The sequence below is a fragment of the Aedes albopictus genome, chromosome 2, assembly GCF_035046485.1.
Source record: "Aedes albopictus strain Foshan chromosome 2, AalbF5, whole genome shotgun sequence".
Taxonomy (NCBI): domain Eukaryota; kingdom Metazoa; phylum Arthropoda; class Insecta; order Diptera; family Culicidae; genus Aedes; species Aedes albopictus.
This window is the reverse complement of record NC_085137.1, coordinates 509,291,641-509,309,855: the sequence shown is the minus strand read 5'-3', so window position 1 is coordinate 509,309,855 and position 18,215 is coordinate 509,291,641. Positions and strand designations below refer to the sequence as shown.

Here is an 18,215-nt window from a genome sequence, read left to right as displayed (position 1 = left end):
CAGAGAGCGTCGTGTGACACGGTACGGTACGCGCTCGCAACCCTCAGGCACATAAGCCTGTAAGTACTTTCCAGCTTCCGTCGGTAGGATTTAGTACTTAGCGCGGTGCCCCACGCCGGGCCTCCATACCTAAGTATGGACGTAGCAACACTAGCCAGAAGCTTGCGCTTACTGGCGTACACCGCTGAGCTATTGGACATCATCCGGGAAGTGCCGCAATAGCTGTGGAGGCTCTTTTACAGGCATAATCGACGTGGCTACCGAAGGTAAGCTTATCGTCGATCATCACGCCCAAGTGTTTGACGGAGCGCTTTGACAGGATAGTGCACTCTCCTACACTGATCTCCGTCTGCTGCTCCGACTTCAGGTTGTTAACAACCGTCACCTCTGTCTTGTGGTGAGCCAGCTCCAGTTTCCTGGACCGCATCCACGCCTCCACAACCTTGATCGAGTGGTTGGTAGTCAACTTTACCTCCTCGATCGTTTCACCGTAGACTTCGAGCGTAATATCGTCGGCAAATCCGACAATCACCACTCCCACTGGGTACTCTAACCTCAACACCTCGTCGTACATGACATTCCATAACACCGGACCCAGGATGGAACCTTGCGGGACTCCTGAGGTTATGTGAAAGCACTTCCGACCCACCTCCGTGTCGTAGACTAGTACACGATTCTGAAAGTAACTTCCGAGAATCTTGTACAGGTACTCCGGTATCCCCAGACGCAAGAGCGCATCGGCAATAGCAGACCAGCTGGCGCTATTAAACGCATTCTTAACATCCAGAGTCACTACCGCGCAAAAGCGAATTCCCCTCCTCTTAGGCTCGAGTGCTTTCTCGGCGGTTTTTGCAGAGGCGTCTCGTGGTCAGTTGACCAACCTGTTCTACAGACTACAGTTTCAATAAATAAATAAAAAAATGAGTTTTTTTTTTAATTTCTTTATTTCCGTTGCAAACTTACATTAGTTACTTATATAATAATGCTATGCGCCTTTGAACTCGATTCGCGAATAGATCAATGACGTCATAATAAAACGTAGGTTTTTGCTTCACGGTATGCAACAATTCGCTTTCAACTGCCATTAACATCAAATTAAACAACCTCTCTTCACCCATCGTTGACCGCAAATACGTTTTTAGCCGCCTCAGTACCGAAAAAGATCGTTCTACCGAAGCTGTAGTGCTCGGCAAAGTTAACACCAGCCTTGCCAGCTTGCAAGTTTCCGAAAAAACTTCTTCCAGATCTTCCTCCAAAATAATATTGAGGATTTCATAAACTTTTTTTGACTCAAATTCCTTTTTGGTGTACAAAACTTTCAGTTCGTTCATCAACTTGGCCATATCAAAATTTTCTCCGAAATTAGCTTTTAAGGACTGGGCCAAATCCGCTGGGAAATTTTTCTCATACAATTCAAATTTAGAAGCATTCAACAGTCCCACGTACCGGAAAGCATCGAGGGACTGGAAGCGGCGGTCGAGTTCAGTAAGGATGTTGGTAATGATTTTCTCATACAACTCATAGCAATTTTTAGTTTTGCTACCTCCAGTGATGGTCATTGTTTTGTTCAATATCTCCTTTTTGCGACACTCGTTCTTCAATTTTTGAATATTTTCACGACACGACTGTACGTTCTTGTTGCACTCAATCATGTCCAATTCCTCTTTTTGCAACACCCCATAGAGAACATCTGTGTGCGCGAAAATGGCACCGAAAATTTCCAATTGGAACACGAAGTTAAACTCCAGCATTGCAGAATGCAAGCCTCTAGCCAATGCGCAGGTGTCGCTGTCCCAGTCTGAATCCCCCAAGAAAATTTCACCTAAACAGGTCAAGATTTCTGTGTAATTTTCTTGCACAATATTAGCCAAGCGAGACGTGTATGCCCATTTTGTTCGGCAAACATTCGGAATTTTAGCCTCCATGAATTTTTTGAGCTCGTGGCTTCGTTTTGACGACTGCGAGAAAAAAGAAGCAATCGATGACATCGTTTTGAAAAAGCTTCCAGTTGTTCTATCATTCACGCAAGCCCGCAAGAGAACAAGATTAAGCACGTGTGCTCTGCAGTGAATGAAATCAGCTCGCGGAAATTTCTGTTTCACGAGGGCTTGTGTTCCTCCCGTTGATCCCGACATTACTGCAGCCCCATCGTACGTTTGAGCGACGATTTTCTCAGCCGTTAGATTAAACTTTTCGGCCAAGATATCCACTTGTTTCGCAAGGGCTACCGCAGTTTTATCGCCGCTTACATCCACCAGCCGAACCATGCGCTCAACCGGTTGACCTGTAATCAAGACATTAATTTGTGATGTTTGTTATGCTACGGAATTATTTTATCCATGAATTTACCATTCTTCTTCACATAACGCAGCGCACATGATAGTTGGGAGATTCTCGCCGAGTCGGTTGTTTCGTCCAAAAGAACAGAGACGAAATCTGCTGTCTGTACCTCTTGGCGAATTTCGCGCAAAACCATTTCTCCAACGCAGTCGATCAGCTCGTTTTGGATAGTACCCGATGTTCCAGAAAACACGTTGCTTGCGAGAAATTCTTCAAAACAAGGATCGGCTGATGCAATAAAGGAACAGAAGTCTTTATAATTTCCTCGGTTGAATGATCCTTCGCGTTCATCGTGTCCTCGGAAGCTTAGACCATGCGATCCCAAAAAAACAAACTACGTCGACCAATGTGCGCATATTTTTGCGGTTTTTGTCCACCAAGAGATTATGGTTTCGCCGCGCAACTTCTCGACCGTGATCCAAAGCTTCATCGATCCTAAGGCGACCGAAAGTTTTAAGTGCCATAGAATTATCTATATGGTCGCGGGAAGACGCATGGGCTTTCACTGCCGCCGACAGGTGATTCAGATCGACGAACCCTGCTTTCGACCATACACCTTTATCCTTAGGGCCGCGGAAAAGCAAACACGGCCAGCAAAATAGTTTATTTAACTTTTCCGATCCACACAGCCATTTGTGCGACTCATATGAATCAACACAAAAGTTTCGCGTGATTTTCTTAGTTCCTTTTGAATAGTAAGACTTCAGATTTTCCATCTTGGGCCTCGGAACGGCGCGTGCAGCCAAGCTGCGTTTTTGCTCCATCGGCCGACAAGAAAACGGCTTCTCCAGCAAGTCTTCAATGATACAGCTTTCACAGTTTGGTGTCTCCATCTAAAATATTGATTATATAATGACTGGGTAATATTTTAATAGATCATATTTACCCTTTCAGTTGTCTGAAAACGCCTCAAATCCGAGAATATAACCGTTTCAAAATTGTAAAAACGAAACCAGTTGACAACGTGTTACTTGTTCCCCACTTGCGTAGAACGAATCACAAACCGAGAAACCGCACTGCAACCATTCATTCTTTATTTTTTTTTGCTTCAGCTACACACACATGTTAACTGATCATTGAAGAACCCGAAGAAAATCTTCTTGTTTACATGTGTGGTTTTGGCGCTCATTGCCATCTGCTGTAAACGACATGCTAATAACCGTTCACACAAATTTGAAGCCAAGCTAAGTTCATATTAGCTAATTAATTAAGTTGTAATTGATTTGAATGGTGTAAAATCAAAGTTTGAAATTGCATGTTTCTGTAGCAGAAATTATATAATAATCCTTTATTTCCCATCAGGAAAAGTATAAATTGTTCGACACACTTTTCTTTTTAACAGAATTATTTGAAGTTTCAGTCAATTGAGCTTGACGTGTACGTGTATGAATGTGAGAACTTCTCCCCACTGAGAAGTGGGAGATGCAACGAAAACGTCGCAAGGCTGCTGTAGGTTCTAACCGAGTGGAGAACGTATGGGAGACAGAGTAAAGTGAAATGAATTCGAATGAACGCTGCCAATCAGAGGCAAAAAGGTGAAGAAACTGTTAGTCTGGCAACTGCTTACGACGTTCGCATGAATCGTGGAACCGGTAGCATGGGGCTTCGGGAAATCAAAAGAGAGCACACAAATCGGCTCCCTCATGCTCGTGTTGTTTATTTTCTAACTGCGGTAGCATGGCATGACGAACCTGACCGACCGAGAAGCTTGAGCTGTACCGTTCTCCATAACCAGAGAACGACGATGGTGCCTAGTGCGGCAGTTGGGAAATAGGGTTTGCGCGATGTGGGATTTTATATTTAATTTAATTTGTACATTGTTTTATGAATTTTATTCTCAGCGCGTACCCGTTCCAAGAACAGGTCGAACATGTGGAGGAGGCGCCTCTGGGTTTTTGTAACCGACAAGATAGCGTCTACGGTGGACTTCCCCTTCCGGAAGCCGTACTGGTTACTCGAAAGACCATTTTCGCCCTCGGTGAACCTCAACATTCTATTGAGGATGATCTTTTCGAGCACCTTCCCCGCCGTGTCAATCAAGCATATTGGTCTATATGCCGACGGGTCTCCGGGTGGTTTCCCCGCCTTTGGCAATAGTACCAGGCTCTGCCTCTTCCAAGCTTCTGGGAAAACTCCCTCGTCCAGGCATTTCTGCATAGCAGACCTGAACATCTCGGGAGCCTCTGCAATAGCTACTTTTAAGGCCAGGTTCGGAACTCCGTCCGGACCTGGGGCCTTACCTACGCTAAGGGACTTAGCTATCCCCGCAAGTTCCACATCGGTGACTCTCTCCTCATCGCCAGCCCCAGTCCCCGGCTGTCCTACGAAAGAAGGCCAAGGACTAGGATCATGACGCGGAAAAAGTCCTCCAATGATCCCCTCCAACATTTCTGGAGATTGCTCTGTAGGAGCCATCACACTTCTCGTCTTGGCCATAACGACCCTGTAGGCGTCACCCCACGGGTTCGTATTGGCACTCTGACAGAGACCCTCATCGAAGTGTTACTTTAGTTGTCGTTGGTCCGTCAAGAGACCCAGTCCTTATCTCGGCACATTTCGGCTCACGACATAAAGTCAAGCTTCTGCTGAAACTTCCGAGGGACAGCAAATAGCGTTTTTTTTTTCTCCCGAAAGAAACGAGTGAGCCTGCTGCTCCTGCTTCCGTTTTTAACGTTCCACGTTCTGCCTGGTTCCATGCTGCAGCATGACCGGCCACGCTGCGTTCTTCTCCTCCAAAATCTGGTTGCGCTCGACGTTGAACCTATCGTCTTTTAGACTCCGTTCCATGTACCCGAAGATGCTTCTCATCTACGCCGTTAATGGATGCTAAAACTGTACTCCAGCAGTGATTACGCTACGATAGGTTCTGATGCCGATAGTGTCGGAGAATTGCCGTCCATCGGTCAGAACGTAGTCAATTGAGGATTCCGACTGCTGTGATGCTCCAGGTCTAACGATAACAGAGGCTGTGTTAAAAGAAGGTGGAACGAATGGCCATGTTCTTGCAGGCGGAGAAAACGATGAGTCGTAGCCCGTTTTCGTGAGCCAGCTCTTGGGCGCTGAACTTTCCAATTGACGATCTGAATCCCTCCACCTGGCCTTCCTGAGCGTTTACACGGAAAAAAATCCATTCCCCTAATCATGAATAAAAAATCATGTTCTTATGATGTCTGCCAACTCATAATATCATAATTAAAATTCATAATATCATGAATGAGTTGGCCAGAAATATGAATAGATACAAGCATTTTCATAAATTATATTCATGGTCGCTTCCTAGCGTTACATTTATCTGCCATATGCAATTATATAAATCGCGCGGTCGTCCAGCACAGACACGTGGAAAAAGTTGAACCTGCTATTTTTGCAAAGTTTTTTTTTTTGGTTAGAGTAATAAATGTGCATATATGAGGAAATGGAACATCGAAACAGTGTGCCCGTAAGATTCGGCAGGTTGTTGGGAGTTGATTGACTAAAAAGTAAACGCGCAAAAAGTAAACAGTGCCTAGTTCGCGTTTTCGTTGTGCCATCCGTCGTAGCTCCGAGTTTATGTACGGAGGTGTCGTAACGAAGGATGATTTCAAAAACACATCAGATCGGTACAACTTTGGTTACTAGAATGTCATTCAGCTGTATCTATTTCTTCCAACACGCGAACCTTTTTGACTATACCACTACATTCACAGTCCGTGCCTCGATCTTGACTCGTTCCATTGTCTCGTTTCAGGCCGAAGCAAACTTTCGTTAAGTTTTGCGTGTTCGCCACGTTTCCACGCTGATTCGCTAGGGATGTCTAAATCAGCACGCTATTTTCAATACACACATAATTAAATCACAATGTTTAATTTACAATTCTAACTGCATCCACCACAGGAGGGTGAAGCAAAGTGAGAATCGCGCGTTAATTTTCGGTAATTCTCTCTATTTTTTTGGTTTATCCATCGTTTGACGAGTTCGGAGACTCAGCAAGTGATGTGAACTAGTGAACAATTGATGTGGTTTGGAGGGCATCCTTAGCCTGTTGGATGTAGGTGCCAAAGACAAAAATAATAAACCAGCTAAATATGATTATCCGGTGAGTTCGATCATTGTTGTTCTCTTTTTTATTTGAACATTACATATCTTCACTAACAAGAGGCCAACTAAAAAGTGCTGCTTGCTCATAGAAAAAAAGGATGATGGATAGGTCCCAAAATCTTAGAAATGGGCTCTGATATCACGTATTTTATTTTCTTATGATTTTAGCTTGCATCGTTTTATTAATCTAATTAAAAGCATTTGGGACCGACGACGACGGAATCATAAAAGTAATTCTTAATTCCATGAATTCTATGCATGGTTCCATCTCCCTTAACCATGATTTTATGAATTTGACTGAGAAACATTGAGGTCCGACGACGACGGAATCATAAAAGTAATTCTTAATTCCATGAATTCTATGCATGGTTCCATTTCCCTCAACCATGATTTTATGAATTTGACTGAGAAGCATATAGGTCCGACGACGACGGAATCATAAAAGTATTTTTTGATTCCATGAATTCTATGCATGGTTCTACCTCACCAAACCATAATTTTATGAATCTGGTGGTAAAGCATCAGGATCGGTATCCAGGTTTATGAAAATTATTCTTGGCTTCATGAATGCTACTCATGATCCCAGCTTATTTAATCATAGCTTCATGATTATATTTTCCATTTTTGGTCGTCGAAAGCCAAAACAATAACGGGTTCATAGCGTTATGGTGAAATCAATCATAAGATCATAAAATTTAATCATGGTGTATATTTATAACATAAAATCATAAAAATATCGGGAAACTATGAGTCATATTCATGGTCTTGGGAATGGATTTTTTTCCGTGTAGGTCTCCTATGATGATGTTGGGCAGCGGACGTACTCGCGTGTGAGCTACGCATTCTTTCTTCGATCGACCACCAAGCGATCCCGCGCTTCTGCATACCGCACAGCTCGCGTGTATTATCGCTCTATTAGATGGCATGATTACCTGTAAACCATAGTTCCCGTGCAACACACCTCCTACAACGCTACAATGCCGAATCTGCGGTCCTTCAGTGCATCAGCGAGTATGCGGGTGCTCCCGATGAAATAAGAGATCTGTAGTTCCATGTACAGGGTTTCCATTCGCAAATCCTTTTCCGTTGCATAGATCATTGGATCTGTTTCGTATATGTACTTGTCTTGCTTTCTTTTGTTTGTTTTTATGGCTCAGTTCCAGCAACTGCACCTTACAGCTGCACCCTATCTTTTTAGAGGACCAAGGTGCACAGTTGAGCACTCTATCTCACGGACATTGTAGATCAGCCGCTCTTAACATGGCGAACAGAGGCTGTCCTAAAATGGCAAGGTAGGGACAGGAGTTGTTGGGCAGACTGATCTGAATGAAATGGGATCATGGTAAAGATATACAAAATCAAAATTGTTTTTCTTTTAGATCCGCCGCAGATTCTTTGCAAGTTCCTTAAAACAGATTTTCCGATAAGATCTTTTGCGAGTTCCAAATGAGATCATTGTCATAAATATTTCATTCGACATGTTGTCTTTAGAAATTTTTGACTAGAACCAGTTGATATGATCCTCGCTTTAAAATAGCACGGATCAATCTTACTGTGATGAAGAAATCGTCCATAACAGCATCATGAAGGGTTTATGTGTAGATGAAATAAATCTCCTGAAAAGATCTAACTGCCGTACAATATACGAATAGAGAATTACCGAATCCGCTGTAGCACATACATGTCGAATCCCAAACGTTATTACAGTTTGGAAGTAATGCTGCAAAGTAGAAGTATTTGTGATAAAACGTAACTTCAACACCCACTATGATCAAATCGTTCTCACGTTTTAGTTCCGAGCGGCGCTAATTTGCCACTCAATTTAATTAACAATGCATTGCAATTGGTCGCACGAGTTTCTTTTTGACTCTTGCTTTTCGCACGAATGTGCGGACCATCTAGGACTGACCATAAAACGTGAAGATTATTGCCATTTTTGTCGTGATGACTTTGTTTGCCGAACAAGTTAGAAAATCAGACACACTCCGGTGCTCATCCTGGGTGGAGACTTTGCGCTCCGCTTAGTTGTTTCAACAGAACGAATACAACACTTCTGAGTCCGATGGTTGAGGCGCAGATTCACACGCTAAATGTGGCTCACACAGATGTGAGTCGCACCACTTTCTAACGATATATTCTATAAACGAAAATGGCTTTATTTTCTGCGTATCAGTATCCTTACATTTAAAAAATCGTCCAAAGGTAACTTGAGTACTATATCTTAATGGTTAAAAAAGAGGAGAGCAAGAATATAAACATTTCAACTTGTTACTGTAACCGCCACAATTACGCTAACGACTATGGTAAAAATATCTAGCGTGCAGCGCAAAGAAACAACTCAACAAATATATGAACGAGCAAATAGACGCATTTCCGACGATGATGTTGCAAACTGGGAATTGTGAGAATGGAATAATTTTTCCCTATCAGAAGGATCCTCCTGCATCAAAACACACAAGCCAACCGAACGAGCGAGTCAGCCGCACAACGTGAACGTGGCCGTAACGAACCGATGCGATGTGAGGACGACTACTGAGAGTGCTGTTGATATGCTTCCGGAAGCAAACAATGTTATGAGTTATTTTATTAAATTGATTTATTTATCCTCACGATGCTTGTGTCTACTACGCAGATCACAAGAAACGGTGCACGAAGTGGGCTTCTGTTTTATGATAATTTCCAGTGGGTGGAAAATGATGCATTGGTTTGAAAGCAGTGGAATATGTGATGCCAATGTGGGTTATACCATTGGATTTGTTTTGCAGGGAGATATCGGAATATCGTTGCAATCTTGTTCTCAAAGCTTTCTTCCTTCGGCATCCCCTGGATGGACCCAATTTATTCGACTGCCTATCGAATATCATGATAATTTCAATGAGTTAAATAACATATAAGCTAGTACGTGGAAGAAACCAATCTCTCATTATTACGCCTTCAAAGAAATGTGACTTCAATTAGCGTTCGAAATTGCAGTCAACTACTCACCATACAAAGCTACACAAGTTCGCAACAAACACACTTAATGAGGCTAATCAACAGCCAAGAGAGCCGCACTAGAGGATGATCCTGAACAAATGAGCTACTGAAAAGTCCTAATCACCATCACTCTAACTTCTCGAAAGCTTTACCTTTCATTTCCCATTAACGAAGACAAGCGCAAACGTGCTGCACGGTAGCTTGTGATGACAAGAACTATTCTCACCCAAACTGAGTCACTGTTGGACGTCGTTGCAAGTTGGAACTTGATGGAACTGACTGGTAATCGGTACACACACAGGCTTTGCCTCTTACTGACCTGTTCGATATCGTGAAAGTTCTCAGTACGATTATAGCATGTTGGAGAGCCACATCCGCCGGCGATATCGGTCACAGGGATATACATATTTGTATAATGCTGCTCAGTGGCACACGTTGTTTTTCAATGGGATCGAAAGAACACGTTGCGTCGTCGCCATCGTTGGTAGATTTGAGACCATGCTCCCAGGATACTGGCTCACATGTACTAGATACACAAACTGTTTGTGAGTGGAATGAAACTAGAGCTCTGTGATTATTTGATGCACAAATGAATACACACACGTGCATACGTTGCACCCAGCGGCGGCGGCGGCGACGAGGACGACGCTCTCATGGTGATGGTCATGCCGTTCGCCTCCGCAGCAGGTGCGATTGCATCCCATCATCGCACTTCCAGAGCATGCACCTCAATAAGGAACGGAGAGTGCTGAGTGAATCTCCTCTCATTTCTCTATGCGTTAATTGCTCGTTAGGCTAATTTGCTGTTTGATTACCCAGCATGGTAGCTATCTCTTCCATTCCATGGGTGGTGGCTCGAATGATTCGCCGCAGGACGACGGCACATCATGAATCTCCCCATCGCAGGAAGGTACGGGGATCTAATCTAGGTGTTACTGAATGCATTTAGCTTTGGGCAGGATGCAGGCATTGACTGGAATAATGATTGCATCTTCTCCTCGAGTATAGGACCAACACCAACATCGACAGTCACTTGACGAAAGGATGCGGTGGAAAATCAGTGAATAATTCTCGAAGGAAATTGGAGCACGTATAGTTTCCGGCTATTTTTCGAGAAGCATGTTGTAATGATATCTTTACTTCTACTGCACAGCCTTGCGTATAGCAAGACGTATTTAATTTGTTCAAGAGTAAGCAAATGACTTACTCTTGTACCGGATTTTCGAACCCTCTAAGCAGAATAATGAGTGAAATGAGTTTTTGTATGTTTTGATTCCGCCCTCCCGAGCAGAAGGGAATACCTTACAAATACCATGCAAAGAGCAACCTGTACTATAAGGCCTAAAATTGTTATTGATTTGTTGTTCAACGATATGTTGAAAGGACATAACAATAACAATATTTGTACAGAGGATGGTATTTATGTGGTATTTTTTTTTTTAATTACTGTGAAAATAACTTAAGAACAAGTTATGGTATTACCTCAAAACGGTATCGAACAATTGTACAATTGAATAGCAAGAAATGTTATTACTTCACTATTCTATACCTACTACATAACAACTATAGCACTTAAAATGTCAGGTATGCATTCATTATTGAAATAACAATACTTGTTATTTCTGAGGTGTTATTTATACAAAATTATGGTATTCGTTTTCGTTATTTTGCCTCTTATGTCAACCTAACGTAGGGAATATCAAGGTATAGGGTAAGTGTACCAATTATGGCTATAGTACCAATTATTCGCCATAGTTAAATTTCACCCTTTAACGATGTAAATCATCAAGAAAAAATTTGTGAACACAGATCACGTTTACAAAAGATAGTCGCACTCAATTAAACTCCACATTTCCCTCAAATCATGGTAAATCATTTTCCTTGAATTTCGGCTTCCTCACACCCTTTTTCGCAATAGTGTACCAGTTATGGCTAACCCCATAAGGAATGCATGCAAATAGTGCGGTTAAAAATGTAACCATAACTGGTACAGGGTTCCTATCATTGGCACACGCTGTAATCAATACTAAAAGTAGTTTTGGCTCCGTTTCTATATTTTTCCTGTAAAGTATGGAAACTAAGCTGTCTTTTAACTTATTGATTACATTCGTTGGTCTTCTCGTTATTTTTGTATAAATAGCTTTCCTTGGGTAGAGCCATAATTGGTACATTCACCCTAACGGTATTTATTCAGGATTAATACCTTGATATGCAAATGTTATACTTTTCTGCTGGGGCTCTAATGTCTAATCTTTGACAGATACGCGTATCTCGACTATCACTTGCAGTCTTTCTCAGTGTCAGTTATCCACTGAATAGACTACGTGATGGATGAAATACGCGTATCTGTCAAATCATAAGTAAGCATTAGATAAGGAATTAAAAGGTACAAAAGTAATTTCAATCAATTGAAAAAAGACTATTTTGTGAACACTTGCATTAGAATGCTAATAACGATGTCTAGACACATTTCTGACTTGGTTCTCGGCACTCTTCGAAGTTTTCCAATTGAGCCCCAAAAATACTCACAGAACAGTGAGATAAATTAGTTCCATAGGTTTGGCTAGGCTTTTTAACATACTCTGAGGTGTATAACTGATCTGACAAACATCTGACAACATTTCATACAAAATTGTCAATTTTGAGGTGCTATACTGCCGTTCTAAGTACAGGGGATACTCAAAATAACTGGGACAGGCAAAATTTTCACTTTTCAAAAAATGTTCAATTCGCTGTAACTTTTCGAAAAGGGCATCAAATATTCTCAAATTTTTACTGTAAGCTCATCAACTAATTGTGTATCAGTGGTCAAAATTTGGGAAGGATCGGGTTATTCTACACAAAGTTATAAAGGTTCTAGAAAAAGGTATAATTATCCGATAGCCAATTTTGAGCTGCTATATCTCCGGATTCAATGCACCGAATGCAATGAAATTTTGATCATTTATGACTTAAATAATGAACTTTGAAAATCAGTTGACCTAATTATAATTTCAATAAGAAAAAAAGTTATGGCGATTTAATTTATTCCATTGTTTTTCAGTAAATTTATCTATTTTTCATATGCATCCCATTACTTTTTCAATTTAATGAAGGCTATTTGGTTGCTTTTCTTTGAAACATAAATATATTCAATTCAATTAGAGGGAATTTAAATGAACTATAAATACTATCTTGAAATTTGAAACGATGATGAAGTTTTGGAAAAATTGGTGTTATATTAGAAAAATAATCTAATCGAGATAATTTTCTTTCGTGTGAAGAATTTTAAGTTTAGTCAAATGTTTTTAATAGCTTATTATATGCGTCATAAATGATCAAAATTTCATTGCATTAGGTTCATTGAATCCGGAGATATAACAGCTCAAAATTGTCTATCGGAAAATTATACCTTTTTCTAGAACCTTTATTACTTTGTGTAGAATGGCCCGATCCTTCCAAATTTTGACCACTGTTACACAACTAGTTGATGAACTTACAGTAAAAATTTGAGAATATTTGATGCCATTTTCGAAAAGGTACAGCGATTTGAACATTTCTTGAAAAGTGAAAATTTTACCTGACCCAGTTATTTTGAGTATCCCCTGTACGTTATGGTCCATGTTGTATGGGATTCCCATATAACATGGAACAATTATGCGGCAGTAGGACGGCAGTGTAACTGTGGTTTATTTAGATAAGCTTAGCGCAAATTGTAGCACGGAACTACAAATATGCTGAATTTTGCTGAGTAGGAATACTCTAACATATTTCACAGGACATTCAATGAAGATCTTTAGAAGCAAAGACAAAGGGTCTTGCTATGAATCCAAGAAGAATTCCAGATAAGAACCTCTTCATGAATTTGCAGGATCTAGAAACCCGCTGCATATCGGCAGGTTCCGTTCTCTTTTCTTGGAACAAAACTTTCTTATAGATACGACTGTGATGTGTTGATTCGGGGTAATGGCTTTCAGTCTGTGGCAATTCTAAACGGATTCTTATGCTTTCATCCGACGTTTCGGACACATTTATTGTGCCTTATTCTTAGGAATTATCAAAGTCCCGTTTTGTCGTTAAGGGCCTACAGCATAGGCACCTTTGTCAACTTATGTTCCGACAATTCGCCCACTTCGTTCAAGCCGTGGGCTGATTTTCGGTGATGGGCTGATTTTTCGGAAATCGATCCGGCTCGCAGAAATGAGGTGCAGTCTGTTTCGCGCCACTTATACACAAGTGTGAATCAATTCCTAAGAAGAAGACACAATAAATGTGTCCGAAACGTCGGTGTTTTCATCCGAAGAATCCGTTTTGAATTGCCACAGACTGAAAGCCATTACCCCGAATTAGATTACCCCGAATTAGAACAAAACTGTATTCGATTGTTAAAGCCCTTGCTTCGAGATTATTCAATCATAAACGCCTCGCTTCTTAATAGATCAATTCGTCAGCATTGAAAATATTGATATCATAACCAATTTCACAGGGTTATTCTATGCGTGATGGATTGCACTTGAAATCCGATGTTCCATTATCTATTAGTCGGCAAAGTACCACAAGACGATTGCAACTGCAACAAGCCTGGCATTGAGTGTGGTTTGAAGCTGCAGCAGATACATCGTATCCACTTCAGTGAACCGTGACCGCACGTTCTTCCCTTTCAAGCTTGCTGATCATTTGACGGTGCTATACTCTATGGTCTACAACCTCAGCTTCACAGCTCCCTCCGTTCTGTCTTTGGCTGATGGAGAAGTTAAGTAGCTTCAATGTAGCTCGTGTTGATTGATACCAGCTAAAACCAATTTGGTCTTGTTTCCTCCCTTATGTCACCCCGGCACCGAAGCCACCAAGAAACTAAATGCAACGTTGCTGCACACATTTCCACTCGGTCCAGTACACACTGACTGGACCGATTGCAAGCTATAGCCTTGGCACAATGGCGGCTGTCGTGTTCATCAAGTACCAAATAGTGGAGAGCAATGTAATACTAGTATAGAACAAGGTATAGACCGAGTCTCCTGGCAGCTAGCTTGGCCATTGTTGAAACTACGGCTCCATCCAAATGAATGCATGAAATTAAAAGCATATCAATTTTCATCACTCAATATTTCAAAATATTATTACAGTCGACTTGCATCTCACAGCTCCACCGAGGCGAGGGTGTAGAACCACTCTCTACAGACTACCCACCCAGCACACAGAGTATCGAGCGCACTAGGTTCGGGCACGGGAAGCAATTTGGTCGTTTAAATGAACGACCAACAATATCTCGCTATATGATGGTACCAACTTGCAACTAGTATAACAACGTTTCCGATACACAATGCACTCAGCGCACAAATGGCTGTGTCCGTCGGACGGTTCACCAGCAAGCAAAGGAGGAAAATGCAATCTTATTACCATCCAATCTTCGACCATTCTCCAAGCAAGCGAACGATACCCACTTGTAACCCATCACACTGGCCACACGTGGACACATCTACGGTACTGTATATGGAGATATTTTGTAGCGAATCACTTTTCACCGTTGCATACAGTTTCCTGTTGGAAGTGCAAAAATGGATTTAAAATTGTCTACATTGGCCGGTGTAACGAAAATTTGGACTTTGAGCAAACTTATTTGTTTCAATAGTTGTCAAGGTGACAATTTGATGGCTGTAGAACAAACTTATCATATGTAAGGTATGTTGATGAGACAACTGAATCATTTGAAAGGTAGAAGTAGCACTACAATGAACACCGGCGTTTGAAACAATCAAGAACTAATGAGCGGTACGTAATTATTTATTAACCAATACAACCAGCTAAAAACACATAAATGTTTATTCCCGGCAAAAATTTTGTCGGTCAACATTTCACAAAATTGCAGACTTTTCAATACGACATTCCATGATAACACGAATTTAATATGTGCCTTTTACCTATGTAACACATCAATCCAAACCATTAAAATTCGATGGCATTTGAACGTTAAAGTTCACAGATTTTGATTCTAGCCGAAACAATTGTTCATCATATCTTCGTTAATACCATATGCTATTCACCAATTTCAAACCGCGCGCATCCCGCAATCCCCACATGAAAATTGGATTGAAAAGGATTATATGAAAGCATGAATTTTCCGACCACTATCAGCATCGCAAATTGAACCACGGGGAACAATTTTCATCGCTGCTACGCTACCACACCCTTCCATCTCGTATCGGTACCAACTAACCCAACACAAATAGCTGAAAATTGAAATCAACCAGACATTATCAAAAATCAATAGCGCCGCATCGTACTGAGAGGCTTTCTAATGCCATCAATAGTTCGAATTATCAGTTAACCTAGGTAACGACACAATATCGATATTATCGTCGCTCCGGTGATGATGAGCTGCCGCAGCGGCAACTAACAACAACGACGGCACGACACGATGCGATGCGGTGCGTGGTGGCCGTCGGAAGGGTTACCCGGTTATCCGCATATAAGCAGCTCGTCATTCAGGCAGATAACTATCATCGGACATTAATTAAGCGCTTCTGGCTTGGGCCCACCCTCCGTCAACCTTGCCCTGACTTTTAGAGCGCTGGGCTCACCGTGAATAATCTACGAAATACCTGTTAGGAAGGATAGTTTATACAGGGGAAAGTGATTTGAACCACAGAGAACTCGACAAGTCGGCGGTATGAACTTACTTACTAATGGAATATGTCAGTGGTTTCCTAAATAAATGAAGGGATTCTGACGATATATCATTTCGTAGACTGATTACGATATTTTTCCTACAATTTTTTCAATAGAAAGACTCTTCTAAACAAAGAAACTATATTCTCAGAAGTCATTTGAAACTTTTTCAAAATTGAATTAGTCTGCTTACTTATATGATGATAGTGATGATGAATGTGTACCCATCATCAACGCAAGGATTACCTATAGCTGCAGTCATACCGCCATGTTCAAATATAAAAGGGAACAACAAGGAACGAACTCACCGGGTAATCCTATTGGTTGGTTTTCTGTGTTTGCTTTCGGTGTCAGTTCCAATAGGTTTATAATGCCCTCCAAACCATATTGAATGTTATTTAACTGTTTTATTGATATTTCTCGGTGAGCCAGAAGTTTCGGCTTACTGCTTTCCTTCAGCCAATTTCGATCACCGCAGTAACTTTCACCTCCATTACCGCTGGGCGGTCACGTGCCCTTGTGTGGCTTATTCATATCTTCATCTTAAAAGTTGCTCTACATCAGTGATCCTCAGCCTCACTGTCTTTGCGGGCCAAAATTGGATTTTGAAAAGAGACTGCGGGCCGCAAATCATTCAAGAGTTTATTTTCAACGATTTTCGAAATTCAACACAAAATCTATGTGTTTAATTTTTTTGAAAATATTGCACAAGAGCAAAGAACTACACAACCTGGAGTTATCAGGATATCTTATTTTACTTGGAAAAATCCTATAAAAATCGTAGGGAATCAAAAACAGGGTTTTCAAGACCGCAATATTTAAGTTTTGTAGTTCTTGGTATTGATAATGTTGAGCAAATTTTTCAGACTATAGTTACTTGAAAGTCATACTAAAAATAAAAAATAGCGATGCTGGCTAGAGCAAGAGATAGAGCTGACTAGACCCCTTCAATATGGAAGTTCTTCTTCTTCTTCTTTATGGCTCTACGTCCCCACTGAGACTTGGCCTGCCTCTCTTCAACTTAGTGTTCTTTGAGCACTTCCACAGTTATTAATTGAAGGGCATTCTTTGCCTGCCATTGCATGAATTTGTACATTGTGAGGCAAGTACAATGATACACTATGCCCAGGGAGTCGAGAAAATTTTCCCGACCGGAACGGGAATCGAACCCGCCGTCTCCGGATTGGCGATCCATAGCCTTAACCACTAGACTAACTGGAGACCCCTAGGAACTACCCCTGGAAGTTCTAGACACGAATACGGACAAATTTCTTGAAAAACCCCCTGGATCCAGTATTGACAAATTTCCGAATGAAGTTTCTTATTTCAGCTTAGGGATTTCTTAAAAAGTATATCGAACCCTTTATAAAAAAAGTGGAACTGTGAGATTTTTTGGGACTTCTCGTGGATTTTGAGAAACTTCAGAATGATTTGTAGGGAATTCAGGGATTTCGGAAGAAAGCTAATGAAAAAAAAAAACGGTAGAAATTGTCGGCAAAAACTCCGTAAATTTTGGTGGAATAGTTTCATGGTAGAAGTGCTGATTATTTATATCAAAAACAAGGAATTTTTCGCCGATAAAAACAAAATAGAAATTATTCCAATTTCATTTTCGTGAAATAAAACAAATTACTACTGACAAGTACTGCCACAAGTCTAAAATCCATGGCCCAAACTCATTGTTTAAGCGAAACACACCGTTCTCAACAACAGCTTCGAATATTTTCGGAACAAACATCGGAAAAGTTGTCTTTTCCTGTTTGTAAAACTTTAAAAAATCTTACTTCTTTTAAAAAACTCTCCATGATATTGGCAAAATTTTAGTAGTTAACATTCATTCTCATGAAAGTTTTAAAAAATGGTGAAATTTCTGATTTTCATTATGGAATCTATGAGTGGGCCACTTTCTAAAACATTTCAAAATCAGTTCGCGGGCCGCACAAAACCTGGTCGAGGGCCGCAGTTTGGTGACCACTGCTCTACATGTTACTTAGAACTTCGCTAGATAAGGATGACCGTACAATTCGTTGCTACTCCACGACTGTTAAGTTAAATAACTTATACTGTTTTTTTTTTTATCTGTATTAACGAGATTTTTAGCCCTAGGCTAGTTCATCTCGGGACCCACGCTTTACTTCCCTTCCGTAGGAAGAACTCACATTTTTTTTTTGAGA

The 18,215-nt window shown here is 41.1% G+C and overlaps 1 protein-coding gene and 1 long non-coding RNA gene across 4 annotated transcripts in view; one reads left to right on the top strand and one right to left on the bottom strand.

Moving 5' to 3' along the window:
* The window catches only part of LOC134288739 (uncharacterized), a 110,822-nt gene extending 93,555 nt beyond the window's left edge, over window positions 1–17,267 (top strand). Inside the window, exons 2-3 of the long non-coding RNA XR_009998115.1 lie at window positions 5,621–5,899; window positions 6,217–17,267. This is a non-coding gene — a long non-coding RNA (uncharacterized LOC134288739). The remainder of the gene's footprint in view (window positions 1–5,620; window positions 5,900–6,216) is intronic.
* Window positions 1–18,215, bottom strand: part of LOC109404753 (protein ECT2) — a 151,926-nt gene that overhangs the window by 71,050 nt on the left and 62,661 nt on the right. The gene's annotated exons all lie outside the window — the stretch shown is intronic.